The sequence below is a fragment of the Austrofundulus limnaeus genome, unplaced genomic scaffold, assembly GCF_001266775.1.
Source record: "Austrofundulus limnaeus strain Quisiro unplaced genomic scaffold, Austrofundulus_limnaeus-1.0 Scaffold286, whole genome shotgun sequence".
NCBI classification, from domain to species: Eukaryota; Metazoa; Chordata; class Actinopteri; order Cyprinodontiformes; family Rivulidae; genus Austrofundulus; species Austrofundulus limnaeus.
The window spans coordinates 474,188-496,794 of NW_013952688.1; the positions used below are offsets into that span (position 1 = coordinate 474,188).

The 22,607-nt window shown below is 37.5% G+C and overlaps 1 protein-coding gene across 1 annotated transcript in view; it reads left to right on the forward strand.

The window, feature by feature from the left end:
• Nucleotides 1-6,132: 6,132 nt before the first annotated feature.
• Nucleotides 6,133-22,607, forward strand: part of palm1b (paralemmin 1b) — a gene marked incomplete in the record, with an annotated part of 51,008 nt that continues 34,533 nt past the window's right edge. Inside the window, 1 exon segment of the mRNA XM_014021289.1 lies at nucleotides 6,133-6,248.

Here is a 22,607-nt window from a genome sequence, read left to right on the forward strand (position 1 = left end):
AGCAGTTTTGCCTCCCACCGCCAATTATTAAGATGCTGCCCCAACAATAACATTAGCTTGCTAATTCGCATAGCTGCGAGGGAAATTGCCGTCGATTCAAGACGATTTTTGGTTCAAAACGATTTTTGGTTCAAAACGATTTGATTAATAAAAATTTCTGCTTCAATCTGTAGAATGTTCATGATCTACTCCAGTCTGCTTTGCAAGACAGAATGACAAATACGGGCAATAAAAGCTATTTTTCACATTTAATAAGTTTTGAACATTAATCCATGCTTAAATGTAATTGTTGCATAAGGGCAATATTACATATTGCTTAAGTAACAAAAATAAAAGTGAATTGTTATTAAAAAATGCAATTAAACGCGCTACCTTTTTAAATTTTAAGGAAAGTGTCTTTTCAAAAAAATCATGTCTGGACCAGAGCTTTAAAATAAGTTGGAACAAAACTAAAGTGCTTTGGTATAATGAAATGCTACAGTTGAACAATATGCACTTTTCTTTTCACAGGAAAGTTGCAGTACCAAAAATACAACATGGAACACTACTTTTGCACAATTTAAACATTAATATTTTTCAGTAGCTTTAAGCAAACAAGTTTTTTTTTTTTTTACTGAAAAATAGCACCAGTAAACTAGCTGCTTCTATATATTTTATTACATTTTTCCTTTTAGTTTCTTGGTAAAGCTGTGGCACAGCTGTCTCAGTGAAAAACTTGGGGGATGGTATGGCATACCTCGGCTCCACTGTCTGCAACATGTATATGAACCCCTCGATCTCCACATTGTGAGGCTGTAAGTCTTTGGTGATGAAGCAGGCAATAGACCTGTTTTTTTTGTTTGTATATATATATATATTGCCCGCTCAGAATTGGTGGACAGTTTGGTAAAGGACTGCAGTGTGCGTTGGTCTGCTGCTGGTGACTGACTCTGCTCTGAATCCTTAACCCCAGGTGATGCCTGGTTATGTGAGCATGCGCATTTGTCATGTTCCCATCTTCATTTTGCAAACTTTGCGCACTATGAAGCTCATGTCAAGCTCAGTCGTCCCCGGCATTCAATAAAAACCAAAATGAATCCATATTTCCTTGACCGAAGACGGGACCAGTTGAAATGATCTTTCCTTGTTTTGAAACTTTCCGCGCATGCGTATGTCCCAGAACCTGTGAAATCTCGCATAATTTTGTAATTATGCGAGTCTTCACCACGACTTCAGGGGAGACTTCAGAGGATTTGTTTTATTTTTTTACAATCGATTTTGGGACATTTTAAATCGATTTTGAATCGTAGTAAATGAGAATCAAGATTCTTATGTGAATCAATTTTTTTGGCACTTTTAAATCGGTATGTAGGTATTCAGAAAAATCATATCATAACATAAATAAAAACAATTTTTGGTACTAATTGGTTTATGGCCCAGCAGTAGTCAGTAGACTAGTTAAAAGTAGCAAAATGCAAACCAAAAGTAACAAAATTCTATCTAAAAAGAGCAAAATACTAGTCAAAAGCTAAAACGAGCAGAGCACTAGCTAAAAACTAAAAGGAGCAAAATGTTAGCTAAATGCTAGAAGAAGCAAAACGCTACTCAAAAGCTAAAATGTGTAAGTATAAATATTTTAGAATAACCAAAAGTCATAGCACCTTTCTGCTGAATGAGATGAATGTTGTGAATTGTGAAAATATCAAAGTATGCAGAGAAAGTAAAAATAATAATAATAATAATAATAATAATAATAATAATAATAATAATAATAATAATTTGCATGGATAGTTTTATACTGAACATAAACTCGCTTGATTTAAATTATGTTCATTAAGCTGGTAACATTATCCAGACAATTAGCTGTACTTTAAACAAACACATTAACACACACGGGCGTTGTGTAAAGATGTGGTCCCCCACAGAGTTTTAGTCCACAAATATAGCAGATTTCCTGCGTCAGTGAACAAAAAACAGGATAAAAGAGTTCTCCATCTTTTCTTTCAGAACTTTAACTTTTGCAAAGCCAACCTGAGCTCTTCTGACATATGTAGTTGCACATACTAGTGACATGGAGAAAAACTAATGCTATTTCAGTTGAAGGGTTTAGTAGAAAGACAAATTAACAAAAAAGATGTCAGCGTATTATAATCATTGACATGGACCATGCCAGATATTTGTGGTGTGCGTGTTCTCTGCATCACCTTCAATTCCTGAATAGAAAAAATGTCACCATCAGCTTCAATAGTATCCCTCAGTTTGTGTAACTGTTTGATCACAGCAGGTGTAAGTAAAAAAATCACACAAAGCTTGTGGTTTTTGTTTGGTCCTGGTGCATTGTTTCTCTCCTGCGCTTCGCCTCTGTGTTGTGTGGACGGCGTCTTTGTTGACAAGATCCAAAAGGACAAGATTGTCTGCAAACATTACACACCCATAACATGTTTGTCAGTCTACAGCCGGGCCAAACCCTAAATGTTTCATGTTATTCTCATAAACGGGCAGACACTGGTTTGTTTCATTGATAATGCTGAGAGAATGTGAGAGTTTTTTTTGTCCCTTGTGGTAGTTTTTCAAGAGTTATTTCCGCTTCTACGACTTCGGACAGTTTTACAGCTTTAGCTGACCATTGCAGTCAAAATGTCATGTTTTGTTTCTTGTCTGTTTTGTCTTTTTATTGCTTGAGCATGGTCCACCAAAGGCCTCAGCCAGCCTGTTTTGGAGCTTAGGGTCTGTATCCGGCTAAACGCTCTGTGTTTTGTCAGCAACTCTCAGTGGAGCTGACAGTGCTCGTCTTGTTCACCCAATCATCATCTGGCGTCATGACTGTGGGGAGCCACATGTCTGCCTCTGTATGTGTGTGCTGTATAGGCTGCAGCAAACCAGGTTGAATGAACGAGTGAAACACATGGACAGATTGTGTGTGTCTGTGTGTGTGTGTGTGGGGGGGGGGGGGTGTGTGTGTGTGTGTGTGGGGGGGGGGGAGTGCAAGTTGTGTGCTGTTGGTTGTCTCCTGACCTGGCATGCAGGGTAATTGGATAGATCTACTTTCATCAATTTAGGCAGAGGAAATGGATTGGTAACCGGAAGGTCACTCATTCATATTTATGGACTGTCAGTAAAAAAAAAAATGAGGCAGGATGAGAATGTGGGCTGATAACTTCAGCTAAAAGGGCTGCTCAGGAAACTGTGAGGCTAATCATACCGGGAGAGACCTGTAGGTTCACCACAGCTTGTCTTATGCTGAGTTACATTAGTAAGTTTGTGCGCTTTAATAAAAAGCACTCTGAAATCTTGTAGTAATTATTTGAAGGGGGATGCATGTTATATCAGAAATGCTGAACTCGTTCATTTTACCTCCCTTTCAAAATAAACCTCCATGGCAGAAGGATGCTGGGACGATCAGAGCTGTGGGTGATCGGTGTTCTGTCAAAAAAATAAAATAAATTAAAAAATCACAAAGTTAGGAAACAACATGGAGATGCCAAAATACAGTATATATAAAACATGATTGTGAGGCTTGAGTTAATGTTCGATTTCTCCATGTTAACTGGATTCTGAATTTTCGAAAATCATGAAGTCTGACAAAGCTTCATTTCCCCTTAATGTCAAAATTTCAATTTGTTGTATCTGCAGTGATTTTTTATTTTTTTTATTTTTACTACTGACATTTAGTTCAGAGATTGACCAATTTTAATGGGCTGATATTGGCCACATTTAAAAACTACAATCAGCTATGACTGTTTATTTTAACAAATAGGAATTTGAAGATGCAGCTAAGTTGCTACAAGCTTAGTGTAGACTGTAATTTAGTGTTTTTCAGCAAGAATGCTCTTCTAGATTATAAGTGCATAAATGTTAAGGGTTATTAAATATGTTTATTTTGAGCAAGCAATTATTGTTATGGTTTGTTAAATAAAAATAAATATTGTAGGAGGGTGAGCTTAAGGTGGCATTAAGCTTTTCCCACATCTCTCATACACAAGGTTATGAGGAAAATTTTAGCAAGGTATTTCTAATTACTTGTTAATATCTTGACTGTGCAAAGTGAAAAGTGACACAAGTGAACGTTCAGACGAGTTCAAGTTGATTCATAAAAGACTATGCAATCATTTATTTACACAAATTGAACAGATCATAAGTACCCTTGATTGTGGGTATTCCTATAAAAAGTGTCCCAAGTTAAATGAGATAAAACCCGCATCCGAATGTCAATTCACATCAACTTAGATTACTTATATAGAACAGTAAAACGTCAGTTCTGATGTTAACAACCAAACAATTTTACTGCCACTTTCAGCTTAAGTTTTGGCAAATTAAGAACAAGGAAAGGAGGAAAGTAAGATTAGTATTTTACTACTTTTACTTTGTCAAAGTGTGGGTCAACCGGATCTGCACGTCTTTTCTGCGCTTAGGGTCCACATGACACGTCACTCCGAACACATCAGCTTTACCTGGTGATGACTTCTTAAGACACCCTCGGGGTAGGAGCTGGCTCGCCTCCGATCAGTCAGGGAACTGATGTCGGCTCGCATACCGGTCATTGGCGAACAGGTGTTTACCAGGTAACTTTCGTCTGTTTCAGTCCAAGCCAGAAAAATTCAAGCTGTTATCCGGTCCCTTCTTWTCAAAATAAAATCTCCCCACGGGAGGTGAAAACACACTTTAGAGGCTTGAAGCCTCAGAGGTGGGTCCGGCTGGCGTGCCGGGTCCGGGGCTGTTAAGTCTTCCCTAGTTAGCTAATGGGCTGAGACTTAAAAACCACCTGGGTCCCCTCTGGAGAGAGCCCCAGCTTTCTTCCTCGGTTGGAGTCAGGAAGAAGAGTGTGTGTTGCTCAAAGCCGTCCGGGTTAGTAAAAGAAACGGACGAACTTTGGTTCCGCCCTCAGACTTAGAGATGAGTCAGAGAAAGAAAGATAAAGATTTGCCAGCCGGCGCCAGCCCAAGGTTAAAATTCTGTGGTTGTTCAACAACATGATATGATAACCTCTTTTCAGCTTTCTTCTGATAGACTCTAAGAGAAATCACTGCAAAACATTTATGATGATTAATTAACATTTCTGTCTTATAATCAGTTCTGAACCTTCTGTTAGTCCAGATAAATGAAAGATTTTCTCAGGAAAAATCCACAATTATATTACTGCGTTCACAGTAAAATAAAAACAGTGATTTACATAAAAAACACAATGAAAACATTGTAATGATTCTCTGCGATTTTTTATACCATTATTAATCTTTAAGGCACGATAAAAGAAAAGAAGTGGTTGCACTTTTCCTGTGACAGTCATTATCATGATTTAACAAAGCATAAACATTCTTAGTTAAACAACAAATGAATCACGAACAGAAGAGATTGTTCTGTCCATTATCTGATTAAGAGAACTGAGGGGTTCTTAGAATGACCTGTCATGGCATAAATAGAGTTCAGTTTGTGACAGAGTTCCTGTCCTCTCGTCAGGCCTGTCCGAGGCCTGCTTCGAGGCAGTAAATCTTGTTTCTTCACTCGAGGTGACCCCAACATTTTGATCAAAAATAAAAAAATCTGTTTTCTAAATTTATTTCGGGCGACCTCTTTTTGTAACTCAATAAATTTGTTGTGCACATTGTACTGAATTATCTCTATTAGAAAACGTGTTGCAGCTGTGTCTGAATGCAGAGAAATATATATTTTTAGCTGCTAGTACTGCTAATAATAGCCTGGACATTAAGCACATCAGTTAGCTTATTCCACTGATTTTCTGCCTTGCATCTGTAACATGACATCATTCCCACACCTAGCTTCCAGTGGAAAGCAGCTTTAAAACACATCTAGCTCCTTCTGCCATTATTTGTATTTGAAAATACCTCATGCACTTTCTGTACATGCACGGGTTTTCTTCGGGTACTCTGTTTTCCTCCCACAGACCAAAAACCTGCAAATAAACTCTAAATTATCCCTAGGTGTGAGTGAGGGTGTGAATCAGACATAGGATTTGGAAGAGGCCTGGTGGTCTGTTCAGTAGTTCAAACCTGCGTTTTAGCTAGTCGTGTCTCTGCCAGCCTATTTCACCTTCTCTGTGTTCACAACAACAAATACTATAACTGTAAAACCTCTAGCTGCCTCCTGTATCCAAGTCTGGTGCAATTCATCCTTTATGTCTTTATCAACATCTTTAAGGTCTTCTCCTGGCTTCACAAACTTGTGGTCCATGCTTGGTGTGCACTCCCAGTGTGGGAAACAGTGACATTCAGCAGCACATCTGTGAAGACCCAAACCCTGCCACAACCCTTTTTTCTGATTGGCTAGTGATTGACAGAAAGCTGCATCCAGAGAAATATCTGTAAATCACTAAGTAGACCCCATTACTTTTTGCAGGTAAGAGATCCGGCCGAGCGCCCTGAGTGACAGAAATGATGGGTTGTTGTAAAACTGAAGAGGGTGTCAGATTAATACCCCGACAACCCCTCTAGCAGATAGCTTGGTGTGAATGGTTGTTTGTCTTCTTTGTTTCTATAGCCCCCTCTCTACAGGCATGTCTTTAAATTATAGCTTGCTGATATACATTTGTTGTCATAGTACATATGATGTTAAAATAAAATAAAGTGATAATTTTACTGATGTGTATAAAGACTGCAATAGCTGAAAAATCCCAAAGTCCATATGAAATTAGAGGTAGCTTGAGGATTTTTTTTATGCTTTTTAAGCTCAAGAAACGGGGGGTTGTATTATACATGAGATTGAATTATACACAAATAAATACGGTAGCTAAACATGGATGCTACTTGTGAGCACGTCAAGTTGTTGTTCAGAGCCCATTAAATAATTATCTGACATGGTTGTTTAGTTCAATGTTTATATTTAAACCTTCCTATGACCGGTTACTCCAGTGCAGCATTTTATTTTTGGAATGTAGCGACGTGCTGGTAGTAAAGTATCGACTGAGTAACTTTAGGATCGATACGATCTGCGACCGACATTGGACGTTACTATTAGGGATGGGTACCTTTGGCATTTGAATCAATTCGGTACCAATATCTGGTACCTGGGAATCGGTACTGGTACTTTACAGTACCAATTTTCGGTACTTTGTGTGTGTTGTTTTTTTTAATGATAATATTTAAAATTAACAAATATCAATACAACATCCAACTCTTTGTATTGTAACATCAGTTGTGTAACTTTTTCTTTAAAGTGAAAACTCTTGAAAACAACAAGACTGTTTTGTTTTATTACACAAATTAAAATCCAGCTCCACGTATTTCTATTGATGTCATTTCCCCACTAGAAAAATTGTGTGATGGAGGTCCATGGAAGGTAAATAAGTTTAAATCAAATAAGCAAAACAGGATGGAGTTAAAATAAATAAAATGTATTCAAGCAACGTTTTGAACATCCAAAACGCGCCTAACACTTCAAGTTGGCTGCTTGTGCTCTTCAGGTCAGATGTGTTCGGACTGTCAGCAAGAGCCTCTGTTGTTTTCCTCTGATGGTCTCTGTTTAATGGTGGATGAAATAAAGAAAGTGGCGGTACTTTATTTACTTTGAGCAAACAAACGTCGTGCTCACAAGATAATTAATCCACCAGATAATTCAGAGGCGGTCTGTTCGGTGAGTTTTACTTCAGGAGCTGCGAGGCTTTCAAGCTACGTTCAGACCAAACTCTGTTTACTGAACCAGCAGCTGCTGACGTCATTACGCTCTTGCGTGATGCTGCGTTCAGGACAAGCATGGAAAACTCGCCACTCTTACGCCAATACAGTCCCAATGATGCATTTAGGTACCGAAACATGATACCGTTTGATGTTACGTGAATAGCTTCTTGGTAGTACAGACAGAATTTGGTCTGTACTTAAAAAAGTATCGAATTCGGTACCCATCCCTAGTTACTATCATATTTTCCTACTGAGTCTCAGTCTTCCAGGACATGGAAAATTAAAAGAAAAATTATGAAACATTTGGACTTCCTTTCTGTAGCTGATGACGTGGAGCTACAGATTTAAACAGCATGACTTGAGATTAGTGTGTTTGTCAACCTTTCACCACCATTTCACTGATGAAAAAGTCAGATGTAACGCGACATGAGCATTCAGACTGCAGTTGCTTTGAAAAACATCAGATATGTATCAGATTCAGTACCACATATTGATAGGACCTGGATTTGTTACAGTCAGACGCGTAAAAAAATCAGATATGGGTTGCATGGGGCAAGAAAATTTGGATTTGGGTTGCATTGTCTGCAATGTGAACGTAGCCATTGATTCACGCATGGACAAATATATCTTCATTTCCAGTTCACGTGCAGTTTTAAGATCCACCCTAGTGGTGGTTCCAGGTGGGTGACACTGAGCGTTGTACGCAAGCAGTTAGGGGTGTAACGATACATCGATCTATATCCATATATCTATTTGAATGGTTCACGATTCAGTTATATCGAGACAAAATGTAAATATCGATCTATATCGTCATCATATTCTTGATGAGAATCAATATCATATGCCCATGTAACAGTCATTGTGTTAGATGGGCATATGATATTGCATTATATTGATCGCAGTCTTGTCAATTGAACTGAATCGAAATCGTATCGTGACAGACTTCATGATATCGATAAATATCGAATCGTCATCTAAACATATCGATGCAATATCGTATCGTGATAAAGCTGTTGATTTATACCCCTACAAGCAACATTGACGTCAGCAGACTGCTGCCTGTGGATTGACTGAACCAAGGTGGAACTTGCAAACTCTTCCTGGAGAGAGGCCCATATCTTTTTCTATATTTTAGATAGATGAGTGCATACAGGTTGAGCTCAATGGAGCTGTTTGAAATGAACAGGTACACAGGGAGGTTTCAGACAAACTGGCCGCCCAAGCTTACATGTGCACTTACTGTATTAACACCGCTGTAACTAATATGTAGAAAAAAATAATCTGACCACCGAACAGTGGACGAATCTTCCCCACTGACGATCCACCCACAATCACACCGTTGGAGTTGGAAACCCCACCATGGAAACACACCTACACTTGAGTAAATTTGAACAAACGTGACGCGACTAGAGTGAGACTTGACATGGAGAAGACGACTCTGTTTACTCTCATTCGAAATGCATAAAAGTTTATTTTACAAAAAAAACATTTGAATATTTCTTTTTTTGAAACAATGTCTCACAGCCAAAAGTCTTCAACATTTTAATAAATCATTGAATGTTTTGTTGAGCGGGAAACACCTTTTGCTTTGTTTGTGTTCAAACTTGTCAAATTTCATTTCATTCTTGAATATTTATTTAATGATTTACTCTCATTTTAATAATCCACAATATAATGAGATGCTAAGTAGATGAAAATTTGAGGTTACATCACAAATTATGAAATTTAAAATAAGAAAAATAAACTCAAAATATGGAATTAGGAAGGAAAAAACTAATTTAACAGAATCATTTCATATCAAAATTTGACGTTTAGAGGTAAATCAGGTGGTTGAACAGCTGATATTACTTGAAAATTGCTAAATCAAAAGTTATTTTTATTTCTTTCTTTTTCTTCCAACAGTTTTCAGTAGAGCTTAGCTTAACAAACCTTTAAATTCAGACCAGCTCTAAAATACTGAATGGGGAGCGTTTTGATAGTATTTGTGTAGCACAACTGTTAGGACAGCATCATTATTGTGAGTACAGACGGCCACTTACAGACTCACAAATATCACAAAGATATGGCATTGTTAATTCTTTTCACTGACACTGCTATCATTTAGAAATCCTTTATGCTGTGGTTATAAAACCAAATCAGTCAAAAGGGGTAAAATGAATGGCATGCATTACTAAAGCCTGTAAAGTTGCAGTTTGAATGATAGTATTGTGGAGAAAAAGAAGAAGTGAAAGTTTGCTTAGCAAACACAAAGTAATTCTGGGTAACATCTGGGTAGATGGTAGCGATGTGGGATATTAATAGATAACACACTACATTTCACCTCACCTTTCATATGATTTTACTCACTTTCTAATTATCTCTGCTTCCTCCTTTTCTCCTGGATAGTCACTTTTTCTCAGCCCCTCTCTTTCTGTCTCTCAATACAAACCCCCTCCTCACTGCATTGTCATGACAGATAAGACACGAGAGGATTTGTTGTCTCACTCTTCTCCCTGCAGATCATCTGTCTTCTGATTAACTGTCATTTTAAACCACTAAGTCGTTTTAATCTCAGAGGGAGACATTCTCTGCAGAATGTGTTTATTCTGTATGTATGAGAAAGAAAGAGAGAGAGAGACTCTTGTATTTGCACTACTAAACACGCTCACACCCACATGCTCATATGACGATCATCACAGTTGTTACAAAGATTGTATCAAAAGCTCAATTGATAAACGGCAGAGGAGGAGGGGGAGGTCATGATGACTTGAACCGATTACCACACATGCGTGCGCACACACTAAAATATCTGTTAAAAACAAAAGATGGAATGAATATTACGTTTTGCAAATGTAGCTTTTAACTCCCTCCACCAAATACAAGAGCAAAGTATTAATGATTTTGCTTGTATGTGTGTCTGTATGTGGGCACGTTTTTGCTACATCATGGGAAACATTTTCCAGAAAAAGGCAGCCTCATGAGGACCGACGGGTACAGATGCTAATTTGAGGTTAGGTTTAGAACCAAGGTGTGAATTGAGTTTAGGTTAGTTTTAGGATCAGGTTTGTACCTGTGAGGTTAATTTTAGGGTAAATGGTCAGGGTTAGGCTATAAAATTACCAAAAAATGAATGGAAGGTAATCCACAGACCTACGGTGATATAAAAACAAACCTGTGTGTTTGTGTGGACACATTTTTGCTACATGATGGGGACCATTTTCCAGAAAAACACAGCCTTGGGAGTCCCCACAAGGCTGCGTTTTTCTGGAAAATGGTCCTCGTCATTTCCCAAAAATGTGTCCATACAAACACAAATGCAAGTTTGTATTTCTATCCTTATTGGAATTATGTATTGACTTCTACTTATTTATACAGTATAACTCTGACTCTTACCCTGAACATAACCATCCCAAGTACATACCCAACCCTAACTCATAAATGGAGTTTCACTGCATTAGGACCAGGTGTTGGTCCCTAAAAGGACTACTGGTCTGCTGTTTAAAAGGTCCTAAAATGTAACAATAAACAGGCACACACACACACACACATGCTGGTACAAAAAAGACAGAATGAACATACTTTTTGTTAGTGCTGGGTGGTATACTGTTTTGTACCGAAAACTGGTTTTTATTTTTGTTATGATATGACTTTTCTGATTACCAGAATAGCCTGAACATGTGCGGAACGTTTTGTCGCGGCCGCCAGTGAACTGTTTCCCTGGGGGGACACGTTTCCTCGTAGCACCGCTAAGCGCATTAGCATGCTAACGTTATTTTTGGAACAACTGGCGGCGGGTGGTGTTTCAGCCGCTCATATGGTCTGACGTAAATAAAAAAACATCTCGTTTTCACCATTGCTGAATGTAATAAACAACTCTTCAGTGACGTGCACGGTTAGATTTATCACGTTACGTTATAATGGAGACGTTATTGCATGGAGACTTTAACATGCTTCTATTGTGAAAAGCCGGGGGAAAGTAGATTTGTAGTGTAGCTGAGTTGACTGGTGTGCACGGTGAGTCGTCCTTTTAAGTTTTATTAACACGCAACAATAGACCAGATAATGATTTTTTTCTCAACCCTTCATGATCAGACCTAAATGCTTGATTACTGTCTACAACCAGGCAAAGATGAAAAGACATACATGAGGAGGGAAACAGTGATACAGAGGTACAGTAAAAGAAAAAAGTCAATGAGCAAAGTTTGAACATTTTGTTATCAGCTGAGCTGTGAGGGAAAAAAATACCGTCAAATACCGTGAAACTGGTATAATTGTTGAAAATACCGTGATGTAAAATTTGGGTCATACCGCCGAGCTCTACTTTTTGTAAATGCAGGTTTTATTTACCATTGGACAAACATGCTTTGTATAAACAATGCTTGCTGTCTAGAAAACCTTATTGGTACCTTGCCATAAGGGATGGCATCTATTAAGCCTAATGGTTCCCATGTTAATGTGGAGAGGCTGCTTCAGTAATGCAAGTACATCAGCTTCCGGATATTAAGAAGTTGCTGACTGACCTGAGAGGCAGACGGCACATGTTGGGGATGCAAGAGACAGCCCTTTATTAAAACAAGTTATCTATAAAGATAAAAGCTGTGCTGTCAGCAGATATTGTCGGTGCTAATGCCTTTTTTTACTTATTTATTTTTTTATCGTTCATTAAACTGAGACAAAAATCAATAATTCTTCTTTCTGCTATATGTAAGCATTTGAACAGTGAGAATTTTGTGGAATTTGGTAAATTATATCAAATTTTTATCCACTATCAAGGGTGATTCAGCAACCTTTTAAAGCCAAGATGTAAAACAGTTTATCATGGAGAAAGAGCTGTTTTTATGCCAAACTAATTTACAACCACAAGTTCAAATTAGCTACAAGAAGTAATGGATTTTAAAAAGCTACCCATTGAATGGTTCATAGAAAAGTTGCGTTATGTTACATTATCAAGTTACCAGTTGTGTTTTTGTTTTCCATTTTGTCTAAAGTATCAAATACTTATCTTGTTTGGTAAATCTGCTGCCATAATTAACCACGCAAAACATGGCCTCTTGGTTCAACAGCAGCTTGATTGCAAGTACTTAGAGTTCAATGAGACGTGAAATAAAATTGTACCTATTCTCTCACAGTTTCCCTACAAATTTGTCTCCAGCAGTTCCAGTCCAGTGAAATACTACCTTTATTGTTGTTCATGATCACGGTTACATGTCCACCCAGTCAACTTGAACAGAGAACCAGTCTTCAAAACATCTTGTAACAAACAGTAACATTAAACGCGCTCCGTACTTCATTTTTCTCTCTTGTACAAGCAGAACATGTGTTTGGATCTCCATGCAGCAGCTATAATCAGAGCACAGATCAATAAAGTGTCATAAGAGCTGTAGACTCAGGAAGCATTCCCTGGACACTGGATAGATTAGAAATAACAAGCAAAGACCTTGACTCAAAAGTTTTGTAGTGTTAAGGTTCATTGTTGCGAAACAGAATGAAATTTGAGGGAAAAAATGTGACCATGAGACATGCTGACAAAGATAAACAGCAAAAGAAATACAGGAAATTTCCTGTGCTCATTTTTTTTAAAGAACTCAGTTATTCTTTCTTCCTTCTTCTTTACATCTACGTTGGCTTAGCATTTGAATTGAATTATTAAAAACAGTTAATGCATATTATTACGATCTGTGCATCAGTAAAGTTTTCTGCCTCACTGGACTTTTTCATAAAACTGTTTTGTGAAATGGTCACACACATCTGCCTCTGGCCGTTCATAAATTACGTGTGGAGCCGACCTAAAATAAAGCAAATAAAGCAAGCTGACACACACCACATAAGCAAACTTGTGAAACCAAAACAGACGTGGATCAGAGCTCAGCTGTGTTAATTTGGAGGGCAGCACATTAAATGTGTGACAGTCTCATTTTTCAAAACACGATGAATTAACTCAGTTTAGCTATTCTTTTGTGGTTAAATGTTTTTTTTAACTAAAAGCGAGGTTACTGTGCGTCATCATAAATTTTTTCTCTGTAATAAATGTGTTTTGTTGTTTAATCCCATGACCGACTGGTCGCACAGATTATATTTCATCACTGAATCATATTGTTTAGCTTCAGCACTGGTTTACCTTTTCACATGTCATCATTTCATCTCAGTTGCATAAAGGTTCATCAGGTGTGGGCTGACAGGCTGAGAACACAGGTGGTATTACCTGATTCAGTCAAACCTGTTAGCAAAATAACTTACGACCCAGTGAGGGAATTTTAATGAAATGCTCAGAAAGTCTACAAGTGGTTTAACTTAACCAAAATGGCTACAACTCCTTGACTTTTCGACAAAAACGTATCTTAAAAGAAAAAAAACTACTTGTAATAGTCATTATTGTCAAAGAAAGCTAGGCTTTTACTGAAATTGTGAAGCCTGAATTTAAATTCAGGTTAAGACTGTTTCTTATTTTCTGTTTTTCTTTGTTTCATTCATTTGATTCATTTCAGAAATCAAAACCCAAACAAACACATTAAATACTGGTTTGACTGAAAATGCAGCTGAAATTTTACAATCACTTTGTACTTTAAAAATTGAAACTTAAAAAGGATTTTTGCCATTTTGCAAATGGCAGTTATGACTATAACAGGTTGTAATTGTATTAACTTTGGCAATGAGGCTTTATCGTATAGTAAACACTGTTAAGCCAGTCTATATACTGTACTTAGCTCATGAAAAGTAGTAAACTTAATCTTCTTGAACATCTTTCTTTAAAGGAGACCAATTATGGGTCCTAGAAATTTTTATGGTATGTCTGTGGTCTATCCAGACCATGTTCATTCAATTTAATGCACAAAATAATTCTCAGATAATAAAATTTCCCATTTTCTAGTTCTGCCTGCTCTGACTTCTGTTCAGAAGAGCTGTTTATGTTAATGAGCTCTGTTGGTAACGCCCTCCAAAAATATGTTGACATTAACTCCGCCCTCCAAAGCCAGCATTTACGTTAGCATGGCTAATAATAGCAGAAGCTCCATTGTACAACCATATGAGACCCAGAGGCAGAGTCGTGGTCGCAGCTTTTTTTTTCTCTCCCTCCTCTGCTCTGTGCTCACTCTGCATGCTGTTACCAGAGCAGGGAGCAGCAGCGGTCAAAATACCTCAGAAACTCAAACAAATAAGCTTTAACAAGGCTTTAATAAGCTAAACAATAGAGGTACATGAGAGAACGTGTTCATAACGAATGATAATAAATAATTGAATTGTGTCCATGCCGTTTTCAAACCCTGGTCTCCCACTCTCTGGTCCAACACTCTACCCATTGCCCTATTGGAGGCTTTTTGTGAAATGAGCTGCACATTACACAACAACTGTGACGGCTTTTTACACTGAGGAGGTGGAGCTTCACCCGGGGGTTGCTAGATAAGGGGCTAAACACAGGTTCTGGTGGGTTGTCGTATTGCTTGTGACATCACAAAATGACGGAAGTATAAAACTTGTCGTTAATATACATTAAAAATACATTTACTCACAGTAAATATGCCCCTGGGTGCATTTCTTTGGTCCTAGGACTGATTTTTTAAGAAGTACATACCCAAAGTTGAGTAAAAAAAACCTTTAAAAAGTGAATTTTGCATAATAGGACCCCTTTAAGTTGTAGTAGCAACAGTAAAACTGAGTGGTGTTCACCATTTATTAACTTTCCACTTAACAATCCAGAGTTAAATAAAACCTGGCTTTTGCCATTTTTTGATTCAGTCTGGCTGTTTTCTGACACACACCACATAAGTCCTTACAACTGTGAAAATTTATGATCAGTGACAATGGGCTGTGCTGTATTCTCTGAGTGGAGCTAACAAAGGAACACAAGTGAATTTATAAGGCCTCCCGCTACACCAATTTGTGACGCTGTGGGCTCCTGATAAAAAACTTTAAATGGAGTGAGAACCAGCTCGCTTAAATGGACCTTATGATAGCATTACTCACAAGTTAGAACACTCTTTATTAAAATTTTTTCACGTTGCCAGAGTGATGCAATAAAACCCCATGAAGGTCACACAACTTTAGTGGCTTGATTTTTAGGCTACTTCTTTTCAGTCTGTGGATCAGTAGTAAAATCCCATTGTGTGCCATTTTTACACCTTCAATCTGCACATTCAACCTGCTGCTTTGGAAAAATGATCATTAACTTTTAAGTTTGGACATTTTTTTACTAGAACCTTTAGATCAGTGGTTCCTAAACTTTTTATCTTCTGACCCACGACCCCAAATATTACTGGTCTGAGTACATGAACTTTGTTAATAACCCTAAAATCACAGGCTTTTTGAAAATCTAAACAGCTTGTACACAAATATAAATACTTATTTAAACTTATTTTGTGTTTTTGTAATAATTATACGGAAAATATTACATCAGCAATTATTTTATTACCCTTTGAATTGATTTCTGGAGATTATCCAAGGTGCTTCATGACCCATAATTGGGTCCCAAGCCCAACTTTGGGAACCAAAGTGCAGTGGTTCCCAAACGTTTCAGCTTTTGACTCACAAAATAACAGTAGCAGAGACCTGTGCCCCCAACTATTTTTGGATGATAAACATTTGCATCAAGTCAACAAAACAGGGGCATAGTAACAATATTTTTATAATACATTTATCCATTTTAAATATACTAACCTCACTCCTTTGTAACAACTAAGATAAAAATGTAACTAATTCAGAAAATCTTTTCAGGACCCCACCTTGATGTTTCAGGACCCCACTTTGGGTCCCGACCCCAACTTCGGGAAACACTGCTTTAGATCATTCATAGTACAGAGGTTGAATGAACGTCTTTTATCTGGTTTGTGACTGAAGACAAAAAGCATAATTGAAGGTTTAACATTCATTGAAGAAATGCATAACTTCTGTCTTTCATGACAGAGTTCTAGACTGAGATTATCTTACGGTGAGAAATGACAGAGTTGTGGACATTTTGGTCAAACGTCTAAAGTAATGTGCGAAGTCTGACAGTGACGCTCAAAGAGACGATATGTGTTTCTCAGGCATATAGTTCAATTCTATACCAAAACAAAGTAACTATGTCACCTTCAGTTGTTACAAAAATGTTGTTTATATATATAATTGAAAAATAAATTTGACTTTGCATCATAGCCATTTCTAAACACCTTGAAATTGGCCTCTGTCTCTTTAAGAACCTTCTACCGCTTCTGCCATGCCCATTTTTGCACCTTATCACAACAGTGTTTCATGCTGTTTACAACTTGGAGCACTGTAGCATATTTTGTTGTAATAATAATAAAAAAGCAGAAACGTTATACAATATCAATTTTGGAAAATGGTTATCCTTGGGATCCAAAATTACATTTCCTCAAAGGCATTTTTTAATTCAAAAAGGACTGGATTGAGAAGTATTACGAGCTCAACAGAGTCGCATGCACCGTTTCACCAGTTGTTTGCTAGTTGTTGCTGCTGATAGCCTGCAGGAGTTGCAGGGGAGGCGTGCTCTGTGATGCTGAAGCTTAGCTTGGAGACACAGCCCAGAAGAGGAGCTGCACCTATGCATTGGTATATGAGATATTTTTGCTAACAGATAAACAACCACACATGCAAAAGCTTGACTGCCTTCAGCAGTGACATCAGTGAGTATGCATCCAACATATCCTGATCCTGCAATAAAGGTGGTGACTGAACATTTAGTGGACTTTTTTTCTTTTTTGCTTATCATAAATTTAGTACAAGTACAAAGCCACAGGAATGATATTGTCATGTGGAGTATGTCATATTACCCCTGCAAAACAAGAGTTCAGAAATGCCTCTTGGTTCTCCTCAGCACCATGTGCTCACCCCCTACCACATTTCTTAGTCTGCATGTGGTTTCTCGTTTGTCCTGATGATGAGAATGTTAAACAGTGCTTCACTTGTGCTCTTGACATGGATTGTACAACACCGCTCTATCTTCTGTAACGACAGAGACCGCATTTATTAGTGACCTGGAGGGGAAGAGCAGATTTACCCCGTGACCCTGGAAAACTAATGTGTGTCCTCAGCGGACTTCCTTCAGTTTTTATTGGTGCTGCACTGTTTATGTTTGGCACAATGTGTGTTGTGCCTCAGATAGAAGGTTGGCGAGCTGCATGTGAATTAGTGAAGAGGTTGTGATGTGTGTGTGTGTGTGTGTGTATGTTTTTTTTTTTTGGTGGGGGGGGGTGGTAATCTCAACAGAAAGGCAGGGATATTGTCCTTGTGCTCTTTTAGCCTGAGGGAAGGAAGCCGGGAATGCTGGGAGCAGTGAAGAGAAAAACCTGCCCATCTAACTCCGTGAGCTTGAAGTGGATTTGAAAATTAGCTTCCTCTTTTAGAGTCTCTGCTGTTTAATGCTCATTAGTACAAGAGTCACTAGCTAGATTTACATGGACATAAGTAATCGGATTAAACGGCCATTCAAATTAAAAATGTGTCATGTAAACACCCCATTCGGATTATTCTGATCTGATTCAGCGCGATCCGAATGAATTGGTAATCGGAATGAGAGAGGTTTATGCCGACTGATAATCCAAACGATGTGCATGTAAACACTAGCCTGGCCCTTGTCTTTCTACACAGCTCCGCTCAATTCTAGTTTCCCTTCACTGCCCCGTCTGGGATTTCTCCCATTGACAACGATTTCTTTGGGAGAATTTTTGTCCGGGCCAATCAGAAAACAGAACATTGATTTTCTGTGCAGTGTCTGCTTGTAGTTTATTTTACCTGGGCCAATCAGCAAACAGAAGGAGGGGTTTTGAACAACGTCGATTTTTTTGCGCAGTGTCTGCTAGTCAGTTTAGCATACGACAGTGGAGGCAGTTAATGAAGCCAGTCTGTGTTGATAAGGCTTCCAGATTAAAATAAATTTGTCTGACAAAGCAGCAGCTCTCATTTACAGTCGTCTCGTTCAGTTCGGTACTTTTCTCCTCTCAGTAGGGTTGTTTACAGCGCATGTGATTTCCGGTTAGCTTCTTAGCTTAGCCTCCTTCACAGCGACATATGTCACAGCCAACTGATCCAATCATTTTAAACTTCAGCAGAGGCCACGCCTCCAGCAAGAATCGCTTCTCTATAGCCGAGAGTCCAGACCCTCGATCCAATCATTTTAAACTTCAGCAGAGGCCACGCCTCCAGCAAGAATCGCTTCTCTATAGCCGAGAGTCCAGACCCTCGTACGAAGCAAAGTGAAGGTCTGGTTTTTACCAGGCTAGATAAACACTTAATCCAATCATCTTATTCTGATTGTTGAAAAGTGACCTGACAGCGCATGTCTTCTGACTTTCATCCAGAAGTTCCTGCTCTTTTGTGGAGGGAGGGAAAGCAGCACTAGTTTCCAGCAGCACAGAACTTTCCTCCCATTTTCTCATTCAGTAAAGAAGGAAGATAAAAAGCCTGCGCCACTTTGCAAAAAAAAAAAGAAAAAAGAAAAAAAAAGAAATCCGTGCATCACCTGCAGCTCAACCAGGCCAGGGAGTGCAGAAATGTCTCCACCATTACTAAAACCTGTCGCGGGTCCATTCTGAGCACTCAGAATACATTTGTTTATGTTCATCACAGAAGTAGAGCTTTTTTCTGTTTTTGTTTGTTTGTTTGTTTGTTTGTTTGTTTGTTTGTTTGTTTGTTTGTTTGTTTGTTTGTTTGTTTGTTTGTTTGTTTGTTTAGGGAAAGTTAACAACTGCGCATGTCAGTGCTGTCATTCTGGATAAAAGCCTGGTGCATGTAAATGCTCGTAATGATCGGATTGTGCCCATGTAAACGATACATTCAGATTATTTAATCGGAATTTATTTCAATCCGATCGAAGAATTTTGCGCATGTAAACATAGCTATTGTGAACTTCAGTGTTTCTTTTCATTTAGATGAAGCATTCTTTGTAACTTTGTACTATTGTTATTCAAAGTTTGTGAATTTTATTGTATTTCAAGCATAACTAAACAAAGTTATCTGTAGGGGGACACTGATAAATCTGCCAGCCAATTTATTGGGACCAATTTCCTTAATTGTAGGAGGTCAGAGTTCGGCCGATACCTAGATAAGATCATTGGAAAAGATCAGCTTCTCATCTACCTCCACAAAGACCCGAAAATCAGCCACTGTCCCCTTTTGCTCCAATGTAAGCATTACCTAAAGTCTGTTTGAAACAAGTTTGTCTTGTTTCAAGGGATTTTTCAATGTTTTTTAATAAAATAAGTGGAACATTGAAGGTGTGTTGTGACCTTATAACACCTGACAGAATTATGATATCGGCCAAAATCAGAATTGGCAGGTCAGACTTTTTTAACGATCGATGATCGGCCAGAAAACTGCGACCAGTGCACCCCTAGTTATCTTGTTGTTCTTGAACTAGTTATATCAGTGTTTAATGTTTGTCTTCACAGCTGTTTGAGTTCCATGTGCTCAAAAGTCTGCCAGGGAGATTTAATAAACAGCTGCACAATATCAGTAAAAAGGTTATTTCTGCTGTGAACTAACACCTGAATGAACACACTTCTTTTTCAACAGTGACTCTGTGGGAATAGTTTTGAGCTCATATGCCAAAAAAATCTATAATTGAAACCATTCAAAGCATTTTTTGGTTTGATTACTGTGATGTTTCTGGAAATGCTGCTGCCACATGACAACAGAGCTCCAATGAAAAAAGAAAATTCCTCCTTGTCTTCAGTTTGATTGCTACTGAAGCTGTCAGACTGACTTATTTTAATAGGTGAGCAATAATTAGCCATCAGTTAGTCAATGAACTACGTACTGAACAGACATATCAGTTTATACTGTACGTGCCAATGGTCCCACAAAAATAAGTTATACATAATTCATTTTGATTTAGTTTTATTGTGTTTTTACACTTAGGCCGCATAGTTAATTAAATTTTTTTCTCTTTCATTATCAGAGTTATCAGAAATGCTGTATTTGGATTAGCATTTTTTTTATTCACAAAAATTAGACAGTGGAAGTCATTATGCTCTATTTCTGGATGAACATTTTTTAATGAGTTTTTGCCGTCTTTGACAACTGTTTCAATATCTCTTAGAACAGCTTCTTTTTGGGCTCATAGAGAAAACATAAGTTCTACCTGAAGTAGCGCATTAACAGTTATTTTTATTAATAGATTTTGTTGTGTTAATTAAGCTTTTCAAACTCAAAAATTGTGCATGCAAATATTTATGTGTCCATATTTAATTTAGTTCAACTACTGCAAATAACTGACTTATTATTGCTTCTTTAAAAGTTTTTGTTAACAACATGAAGAAAAATGTGATGGGATGGTCTCTGATCTAAACAAAATACATAGCATTTATGGAGATTAAATAAAAAAACTATTTTTTCTTGTAAAGTTCTATGTTAACATTAAAAGAAAGGTTTTCATCTAGTAAAATACCAATATATTTAGAGGAGAACACTACAGGGGTGCCTTGTGTGGGGAAAATTGCACTGTTTGTTTACAGGATTTTAGTTTTGTAAGTATTAATCACTGGAACAATTTGACTAAATGATGTCAAATACTGACATCATTTCAAATCTGATGAAACAGATTTGAAGATTGCTCAAATCTATTTCATCAGATTAACAACATAAATGTTTAATTCTGGCTTATATTGTTATTATAAATTCTAAAAAGTATAGCTCCTTGAGGCACACCTTTTCTTCTATTTAAATAAATTAAAAAGAGACCATTGAGTTGCAGGCACTGCTAGTGGAAAACCAGCAATTAGTTTTGACAAATCTATATAAACAACTGCTGATAACTGCTCTCAGTAAAATTGAAATAATTCATCTTTTTTATATGATTTAAATTTTATTGTTCTTGTCGAGGGAAGCCTCACTTGTAATACAGTTCTGGCAATAAAACTTTGATTCTCTGAATATGTGTTTATTTTGGAGAAAATAATTGTAGGAAATAATTCAGTAATAATAAAAACTGCTGTGATGAACAACTTCTTGCAGATTACATGTGAAACAAAAATGGATGTGTGTTCTGGAGGTAGACAATGTGAGTGGTCTTATATTAGTACTGCATGTGTTCGTTGACCCTTTTACTGCCAGACTGTGTTACATGAATAATTTAAACAGTTTTCCTGAAACAACTTTTCAGATTATATTAGTGAGTGGCTTTAAACCCCTTCTTTCTTAAAGGCAGCATGTAAGCATTTAGGTTTTCTTTTGTCAGTGATAATATAAAAACATTAGATCTTCAACAGTTTTCAGTCTGGGTCCCCCTACCACATATATTGTACATTATGTATATATGCCATGTTTTATAAGAAACCAGGCTTAGTACTACAGATAATGTCGCATTACTGTGCACTTGATACTGAGACACAACTTTGAAATAAGAAAAGTGTAATTAACCAAAAATCTCACAATCCCCCTGCACTACCTCCACAGACCCACTATTGGTCGCGAACCAACCATTGCAGATCTCTGTCTTAGATAGCTGGAATCATAAATGTTAAGCCATGTTACCGACAAAGCCACAGTTAATCTTAGTTGGCTGGATTTTCCAAGTTTATCTGAAGAAAAAGTATCTATAAATTAGAGGTATGATGATGCGTTCATTCATACTGAGCTCTTATAGTACAGATGAGTATATTGAAGTGTGTGACAAACACGTTAAGTCATCAATGTTCATATTTATTTACCTGCACTTTTCTAACAACCACAACAGAGAAGAACCAGAGAAAGATACTAATTAATGCACAGTTCATCAAACAAAACATGGATGGTTGGTTTAGAATAACACAGAAAAGCTGAAAGACCTGTCTATTTGAAATCAGCTGTGAGAAAAGGCTTTTCAGTCAGTAATTACAGATGGCTCCAGCAGAGATAGACTAGATAGAGGTCTGGCAAGAATTTAAGTCAAATAATTAGCTCTTTGAAAAGTTTGGTGGTAGGCTTTGAGTTTTTATTTGCCATCCTGAGTATTGTATTTTCTCATTGGGAGACATTTTTCAATTCTGTATTGCTTTTTAGTTGAAGTCATAACTGAAGCAAACTGTCCTTGATTTGTTATGATATATATAT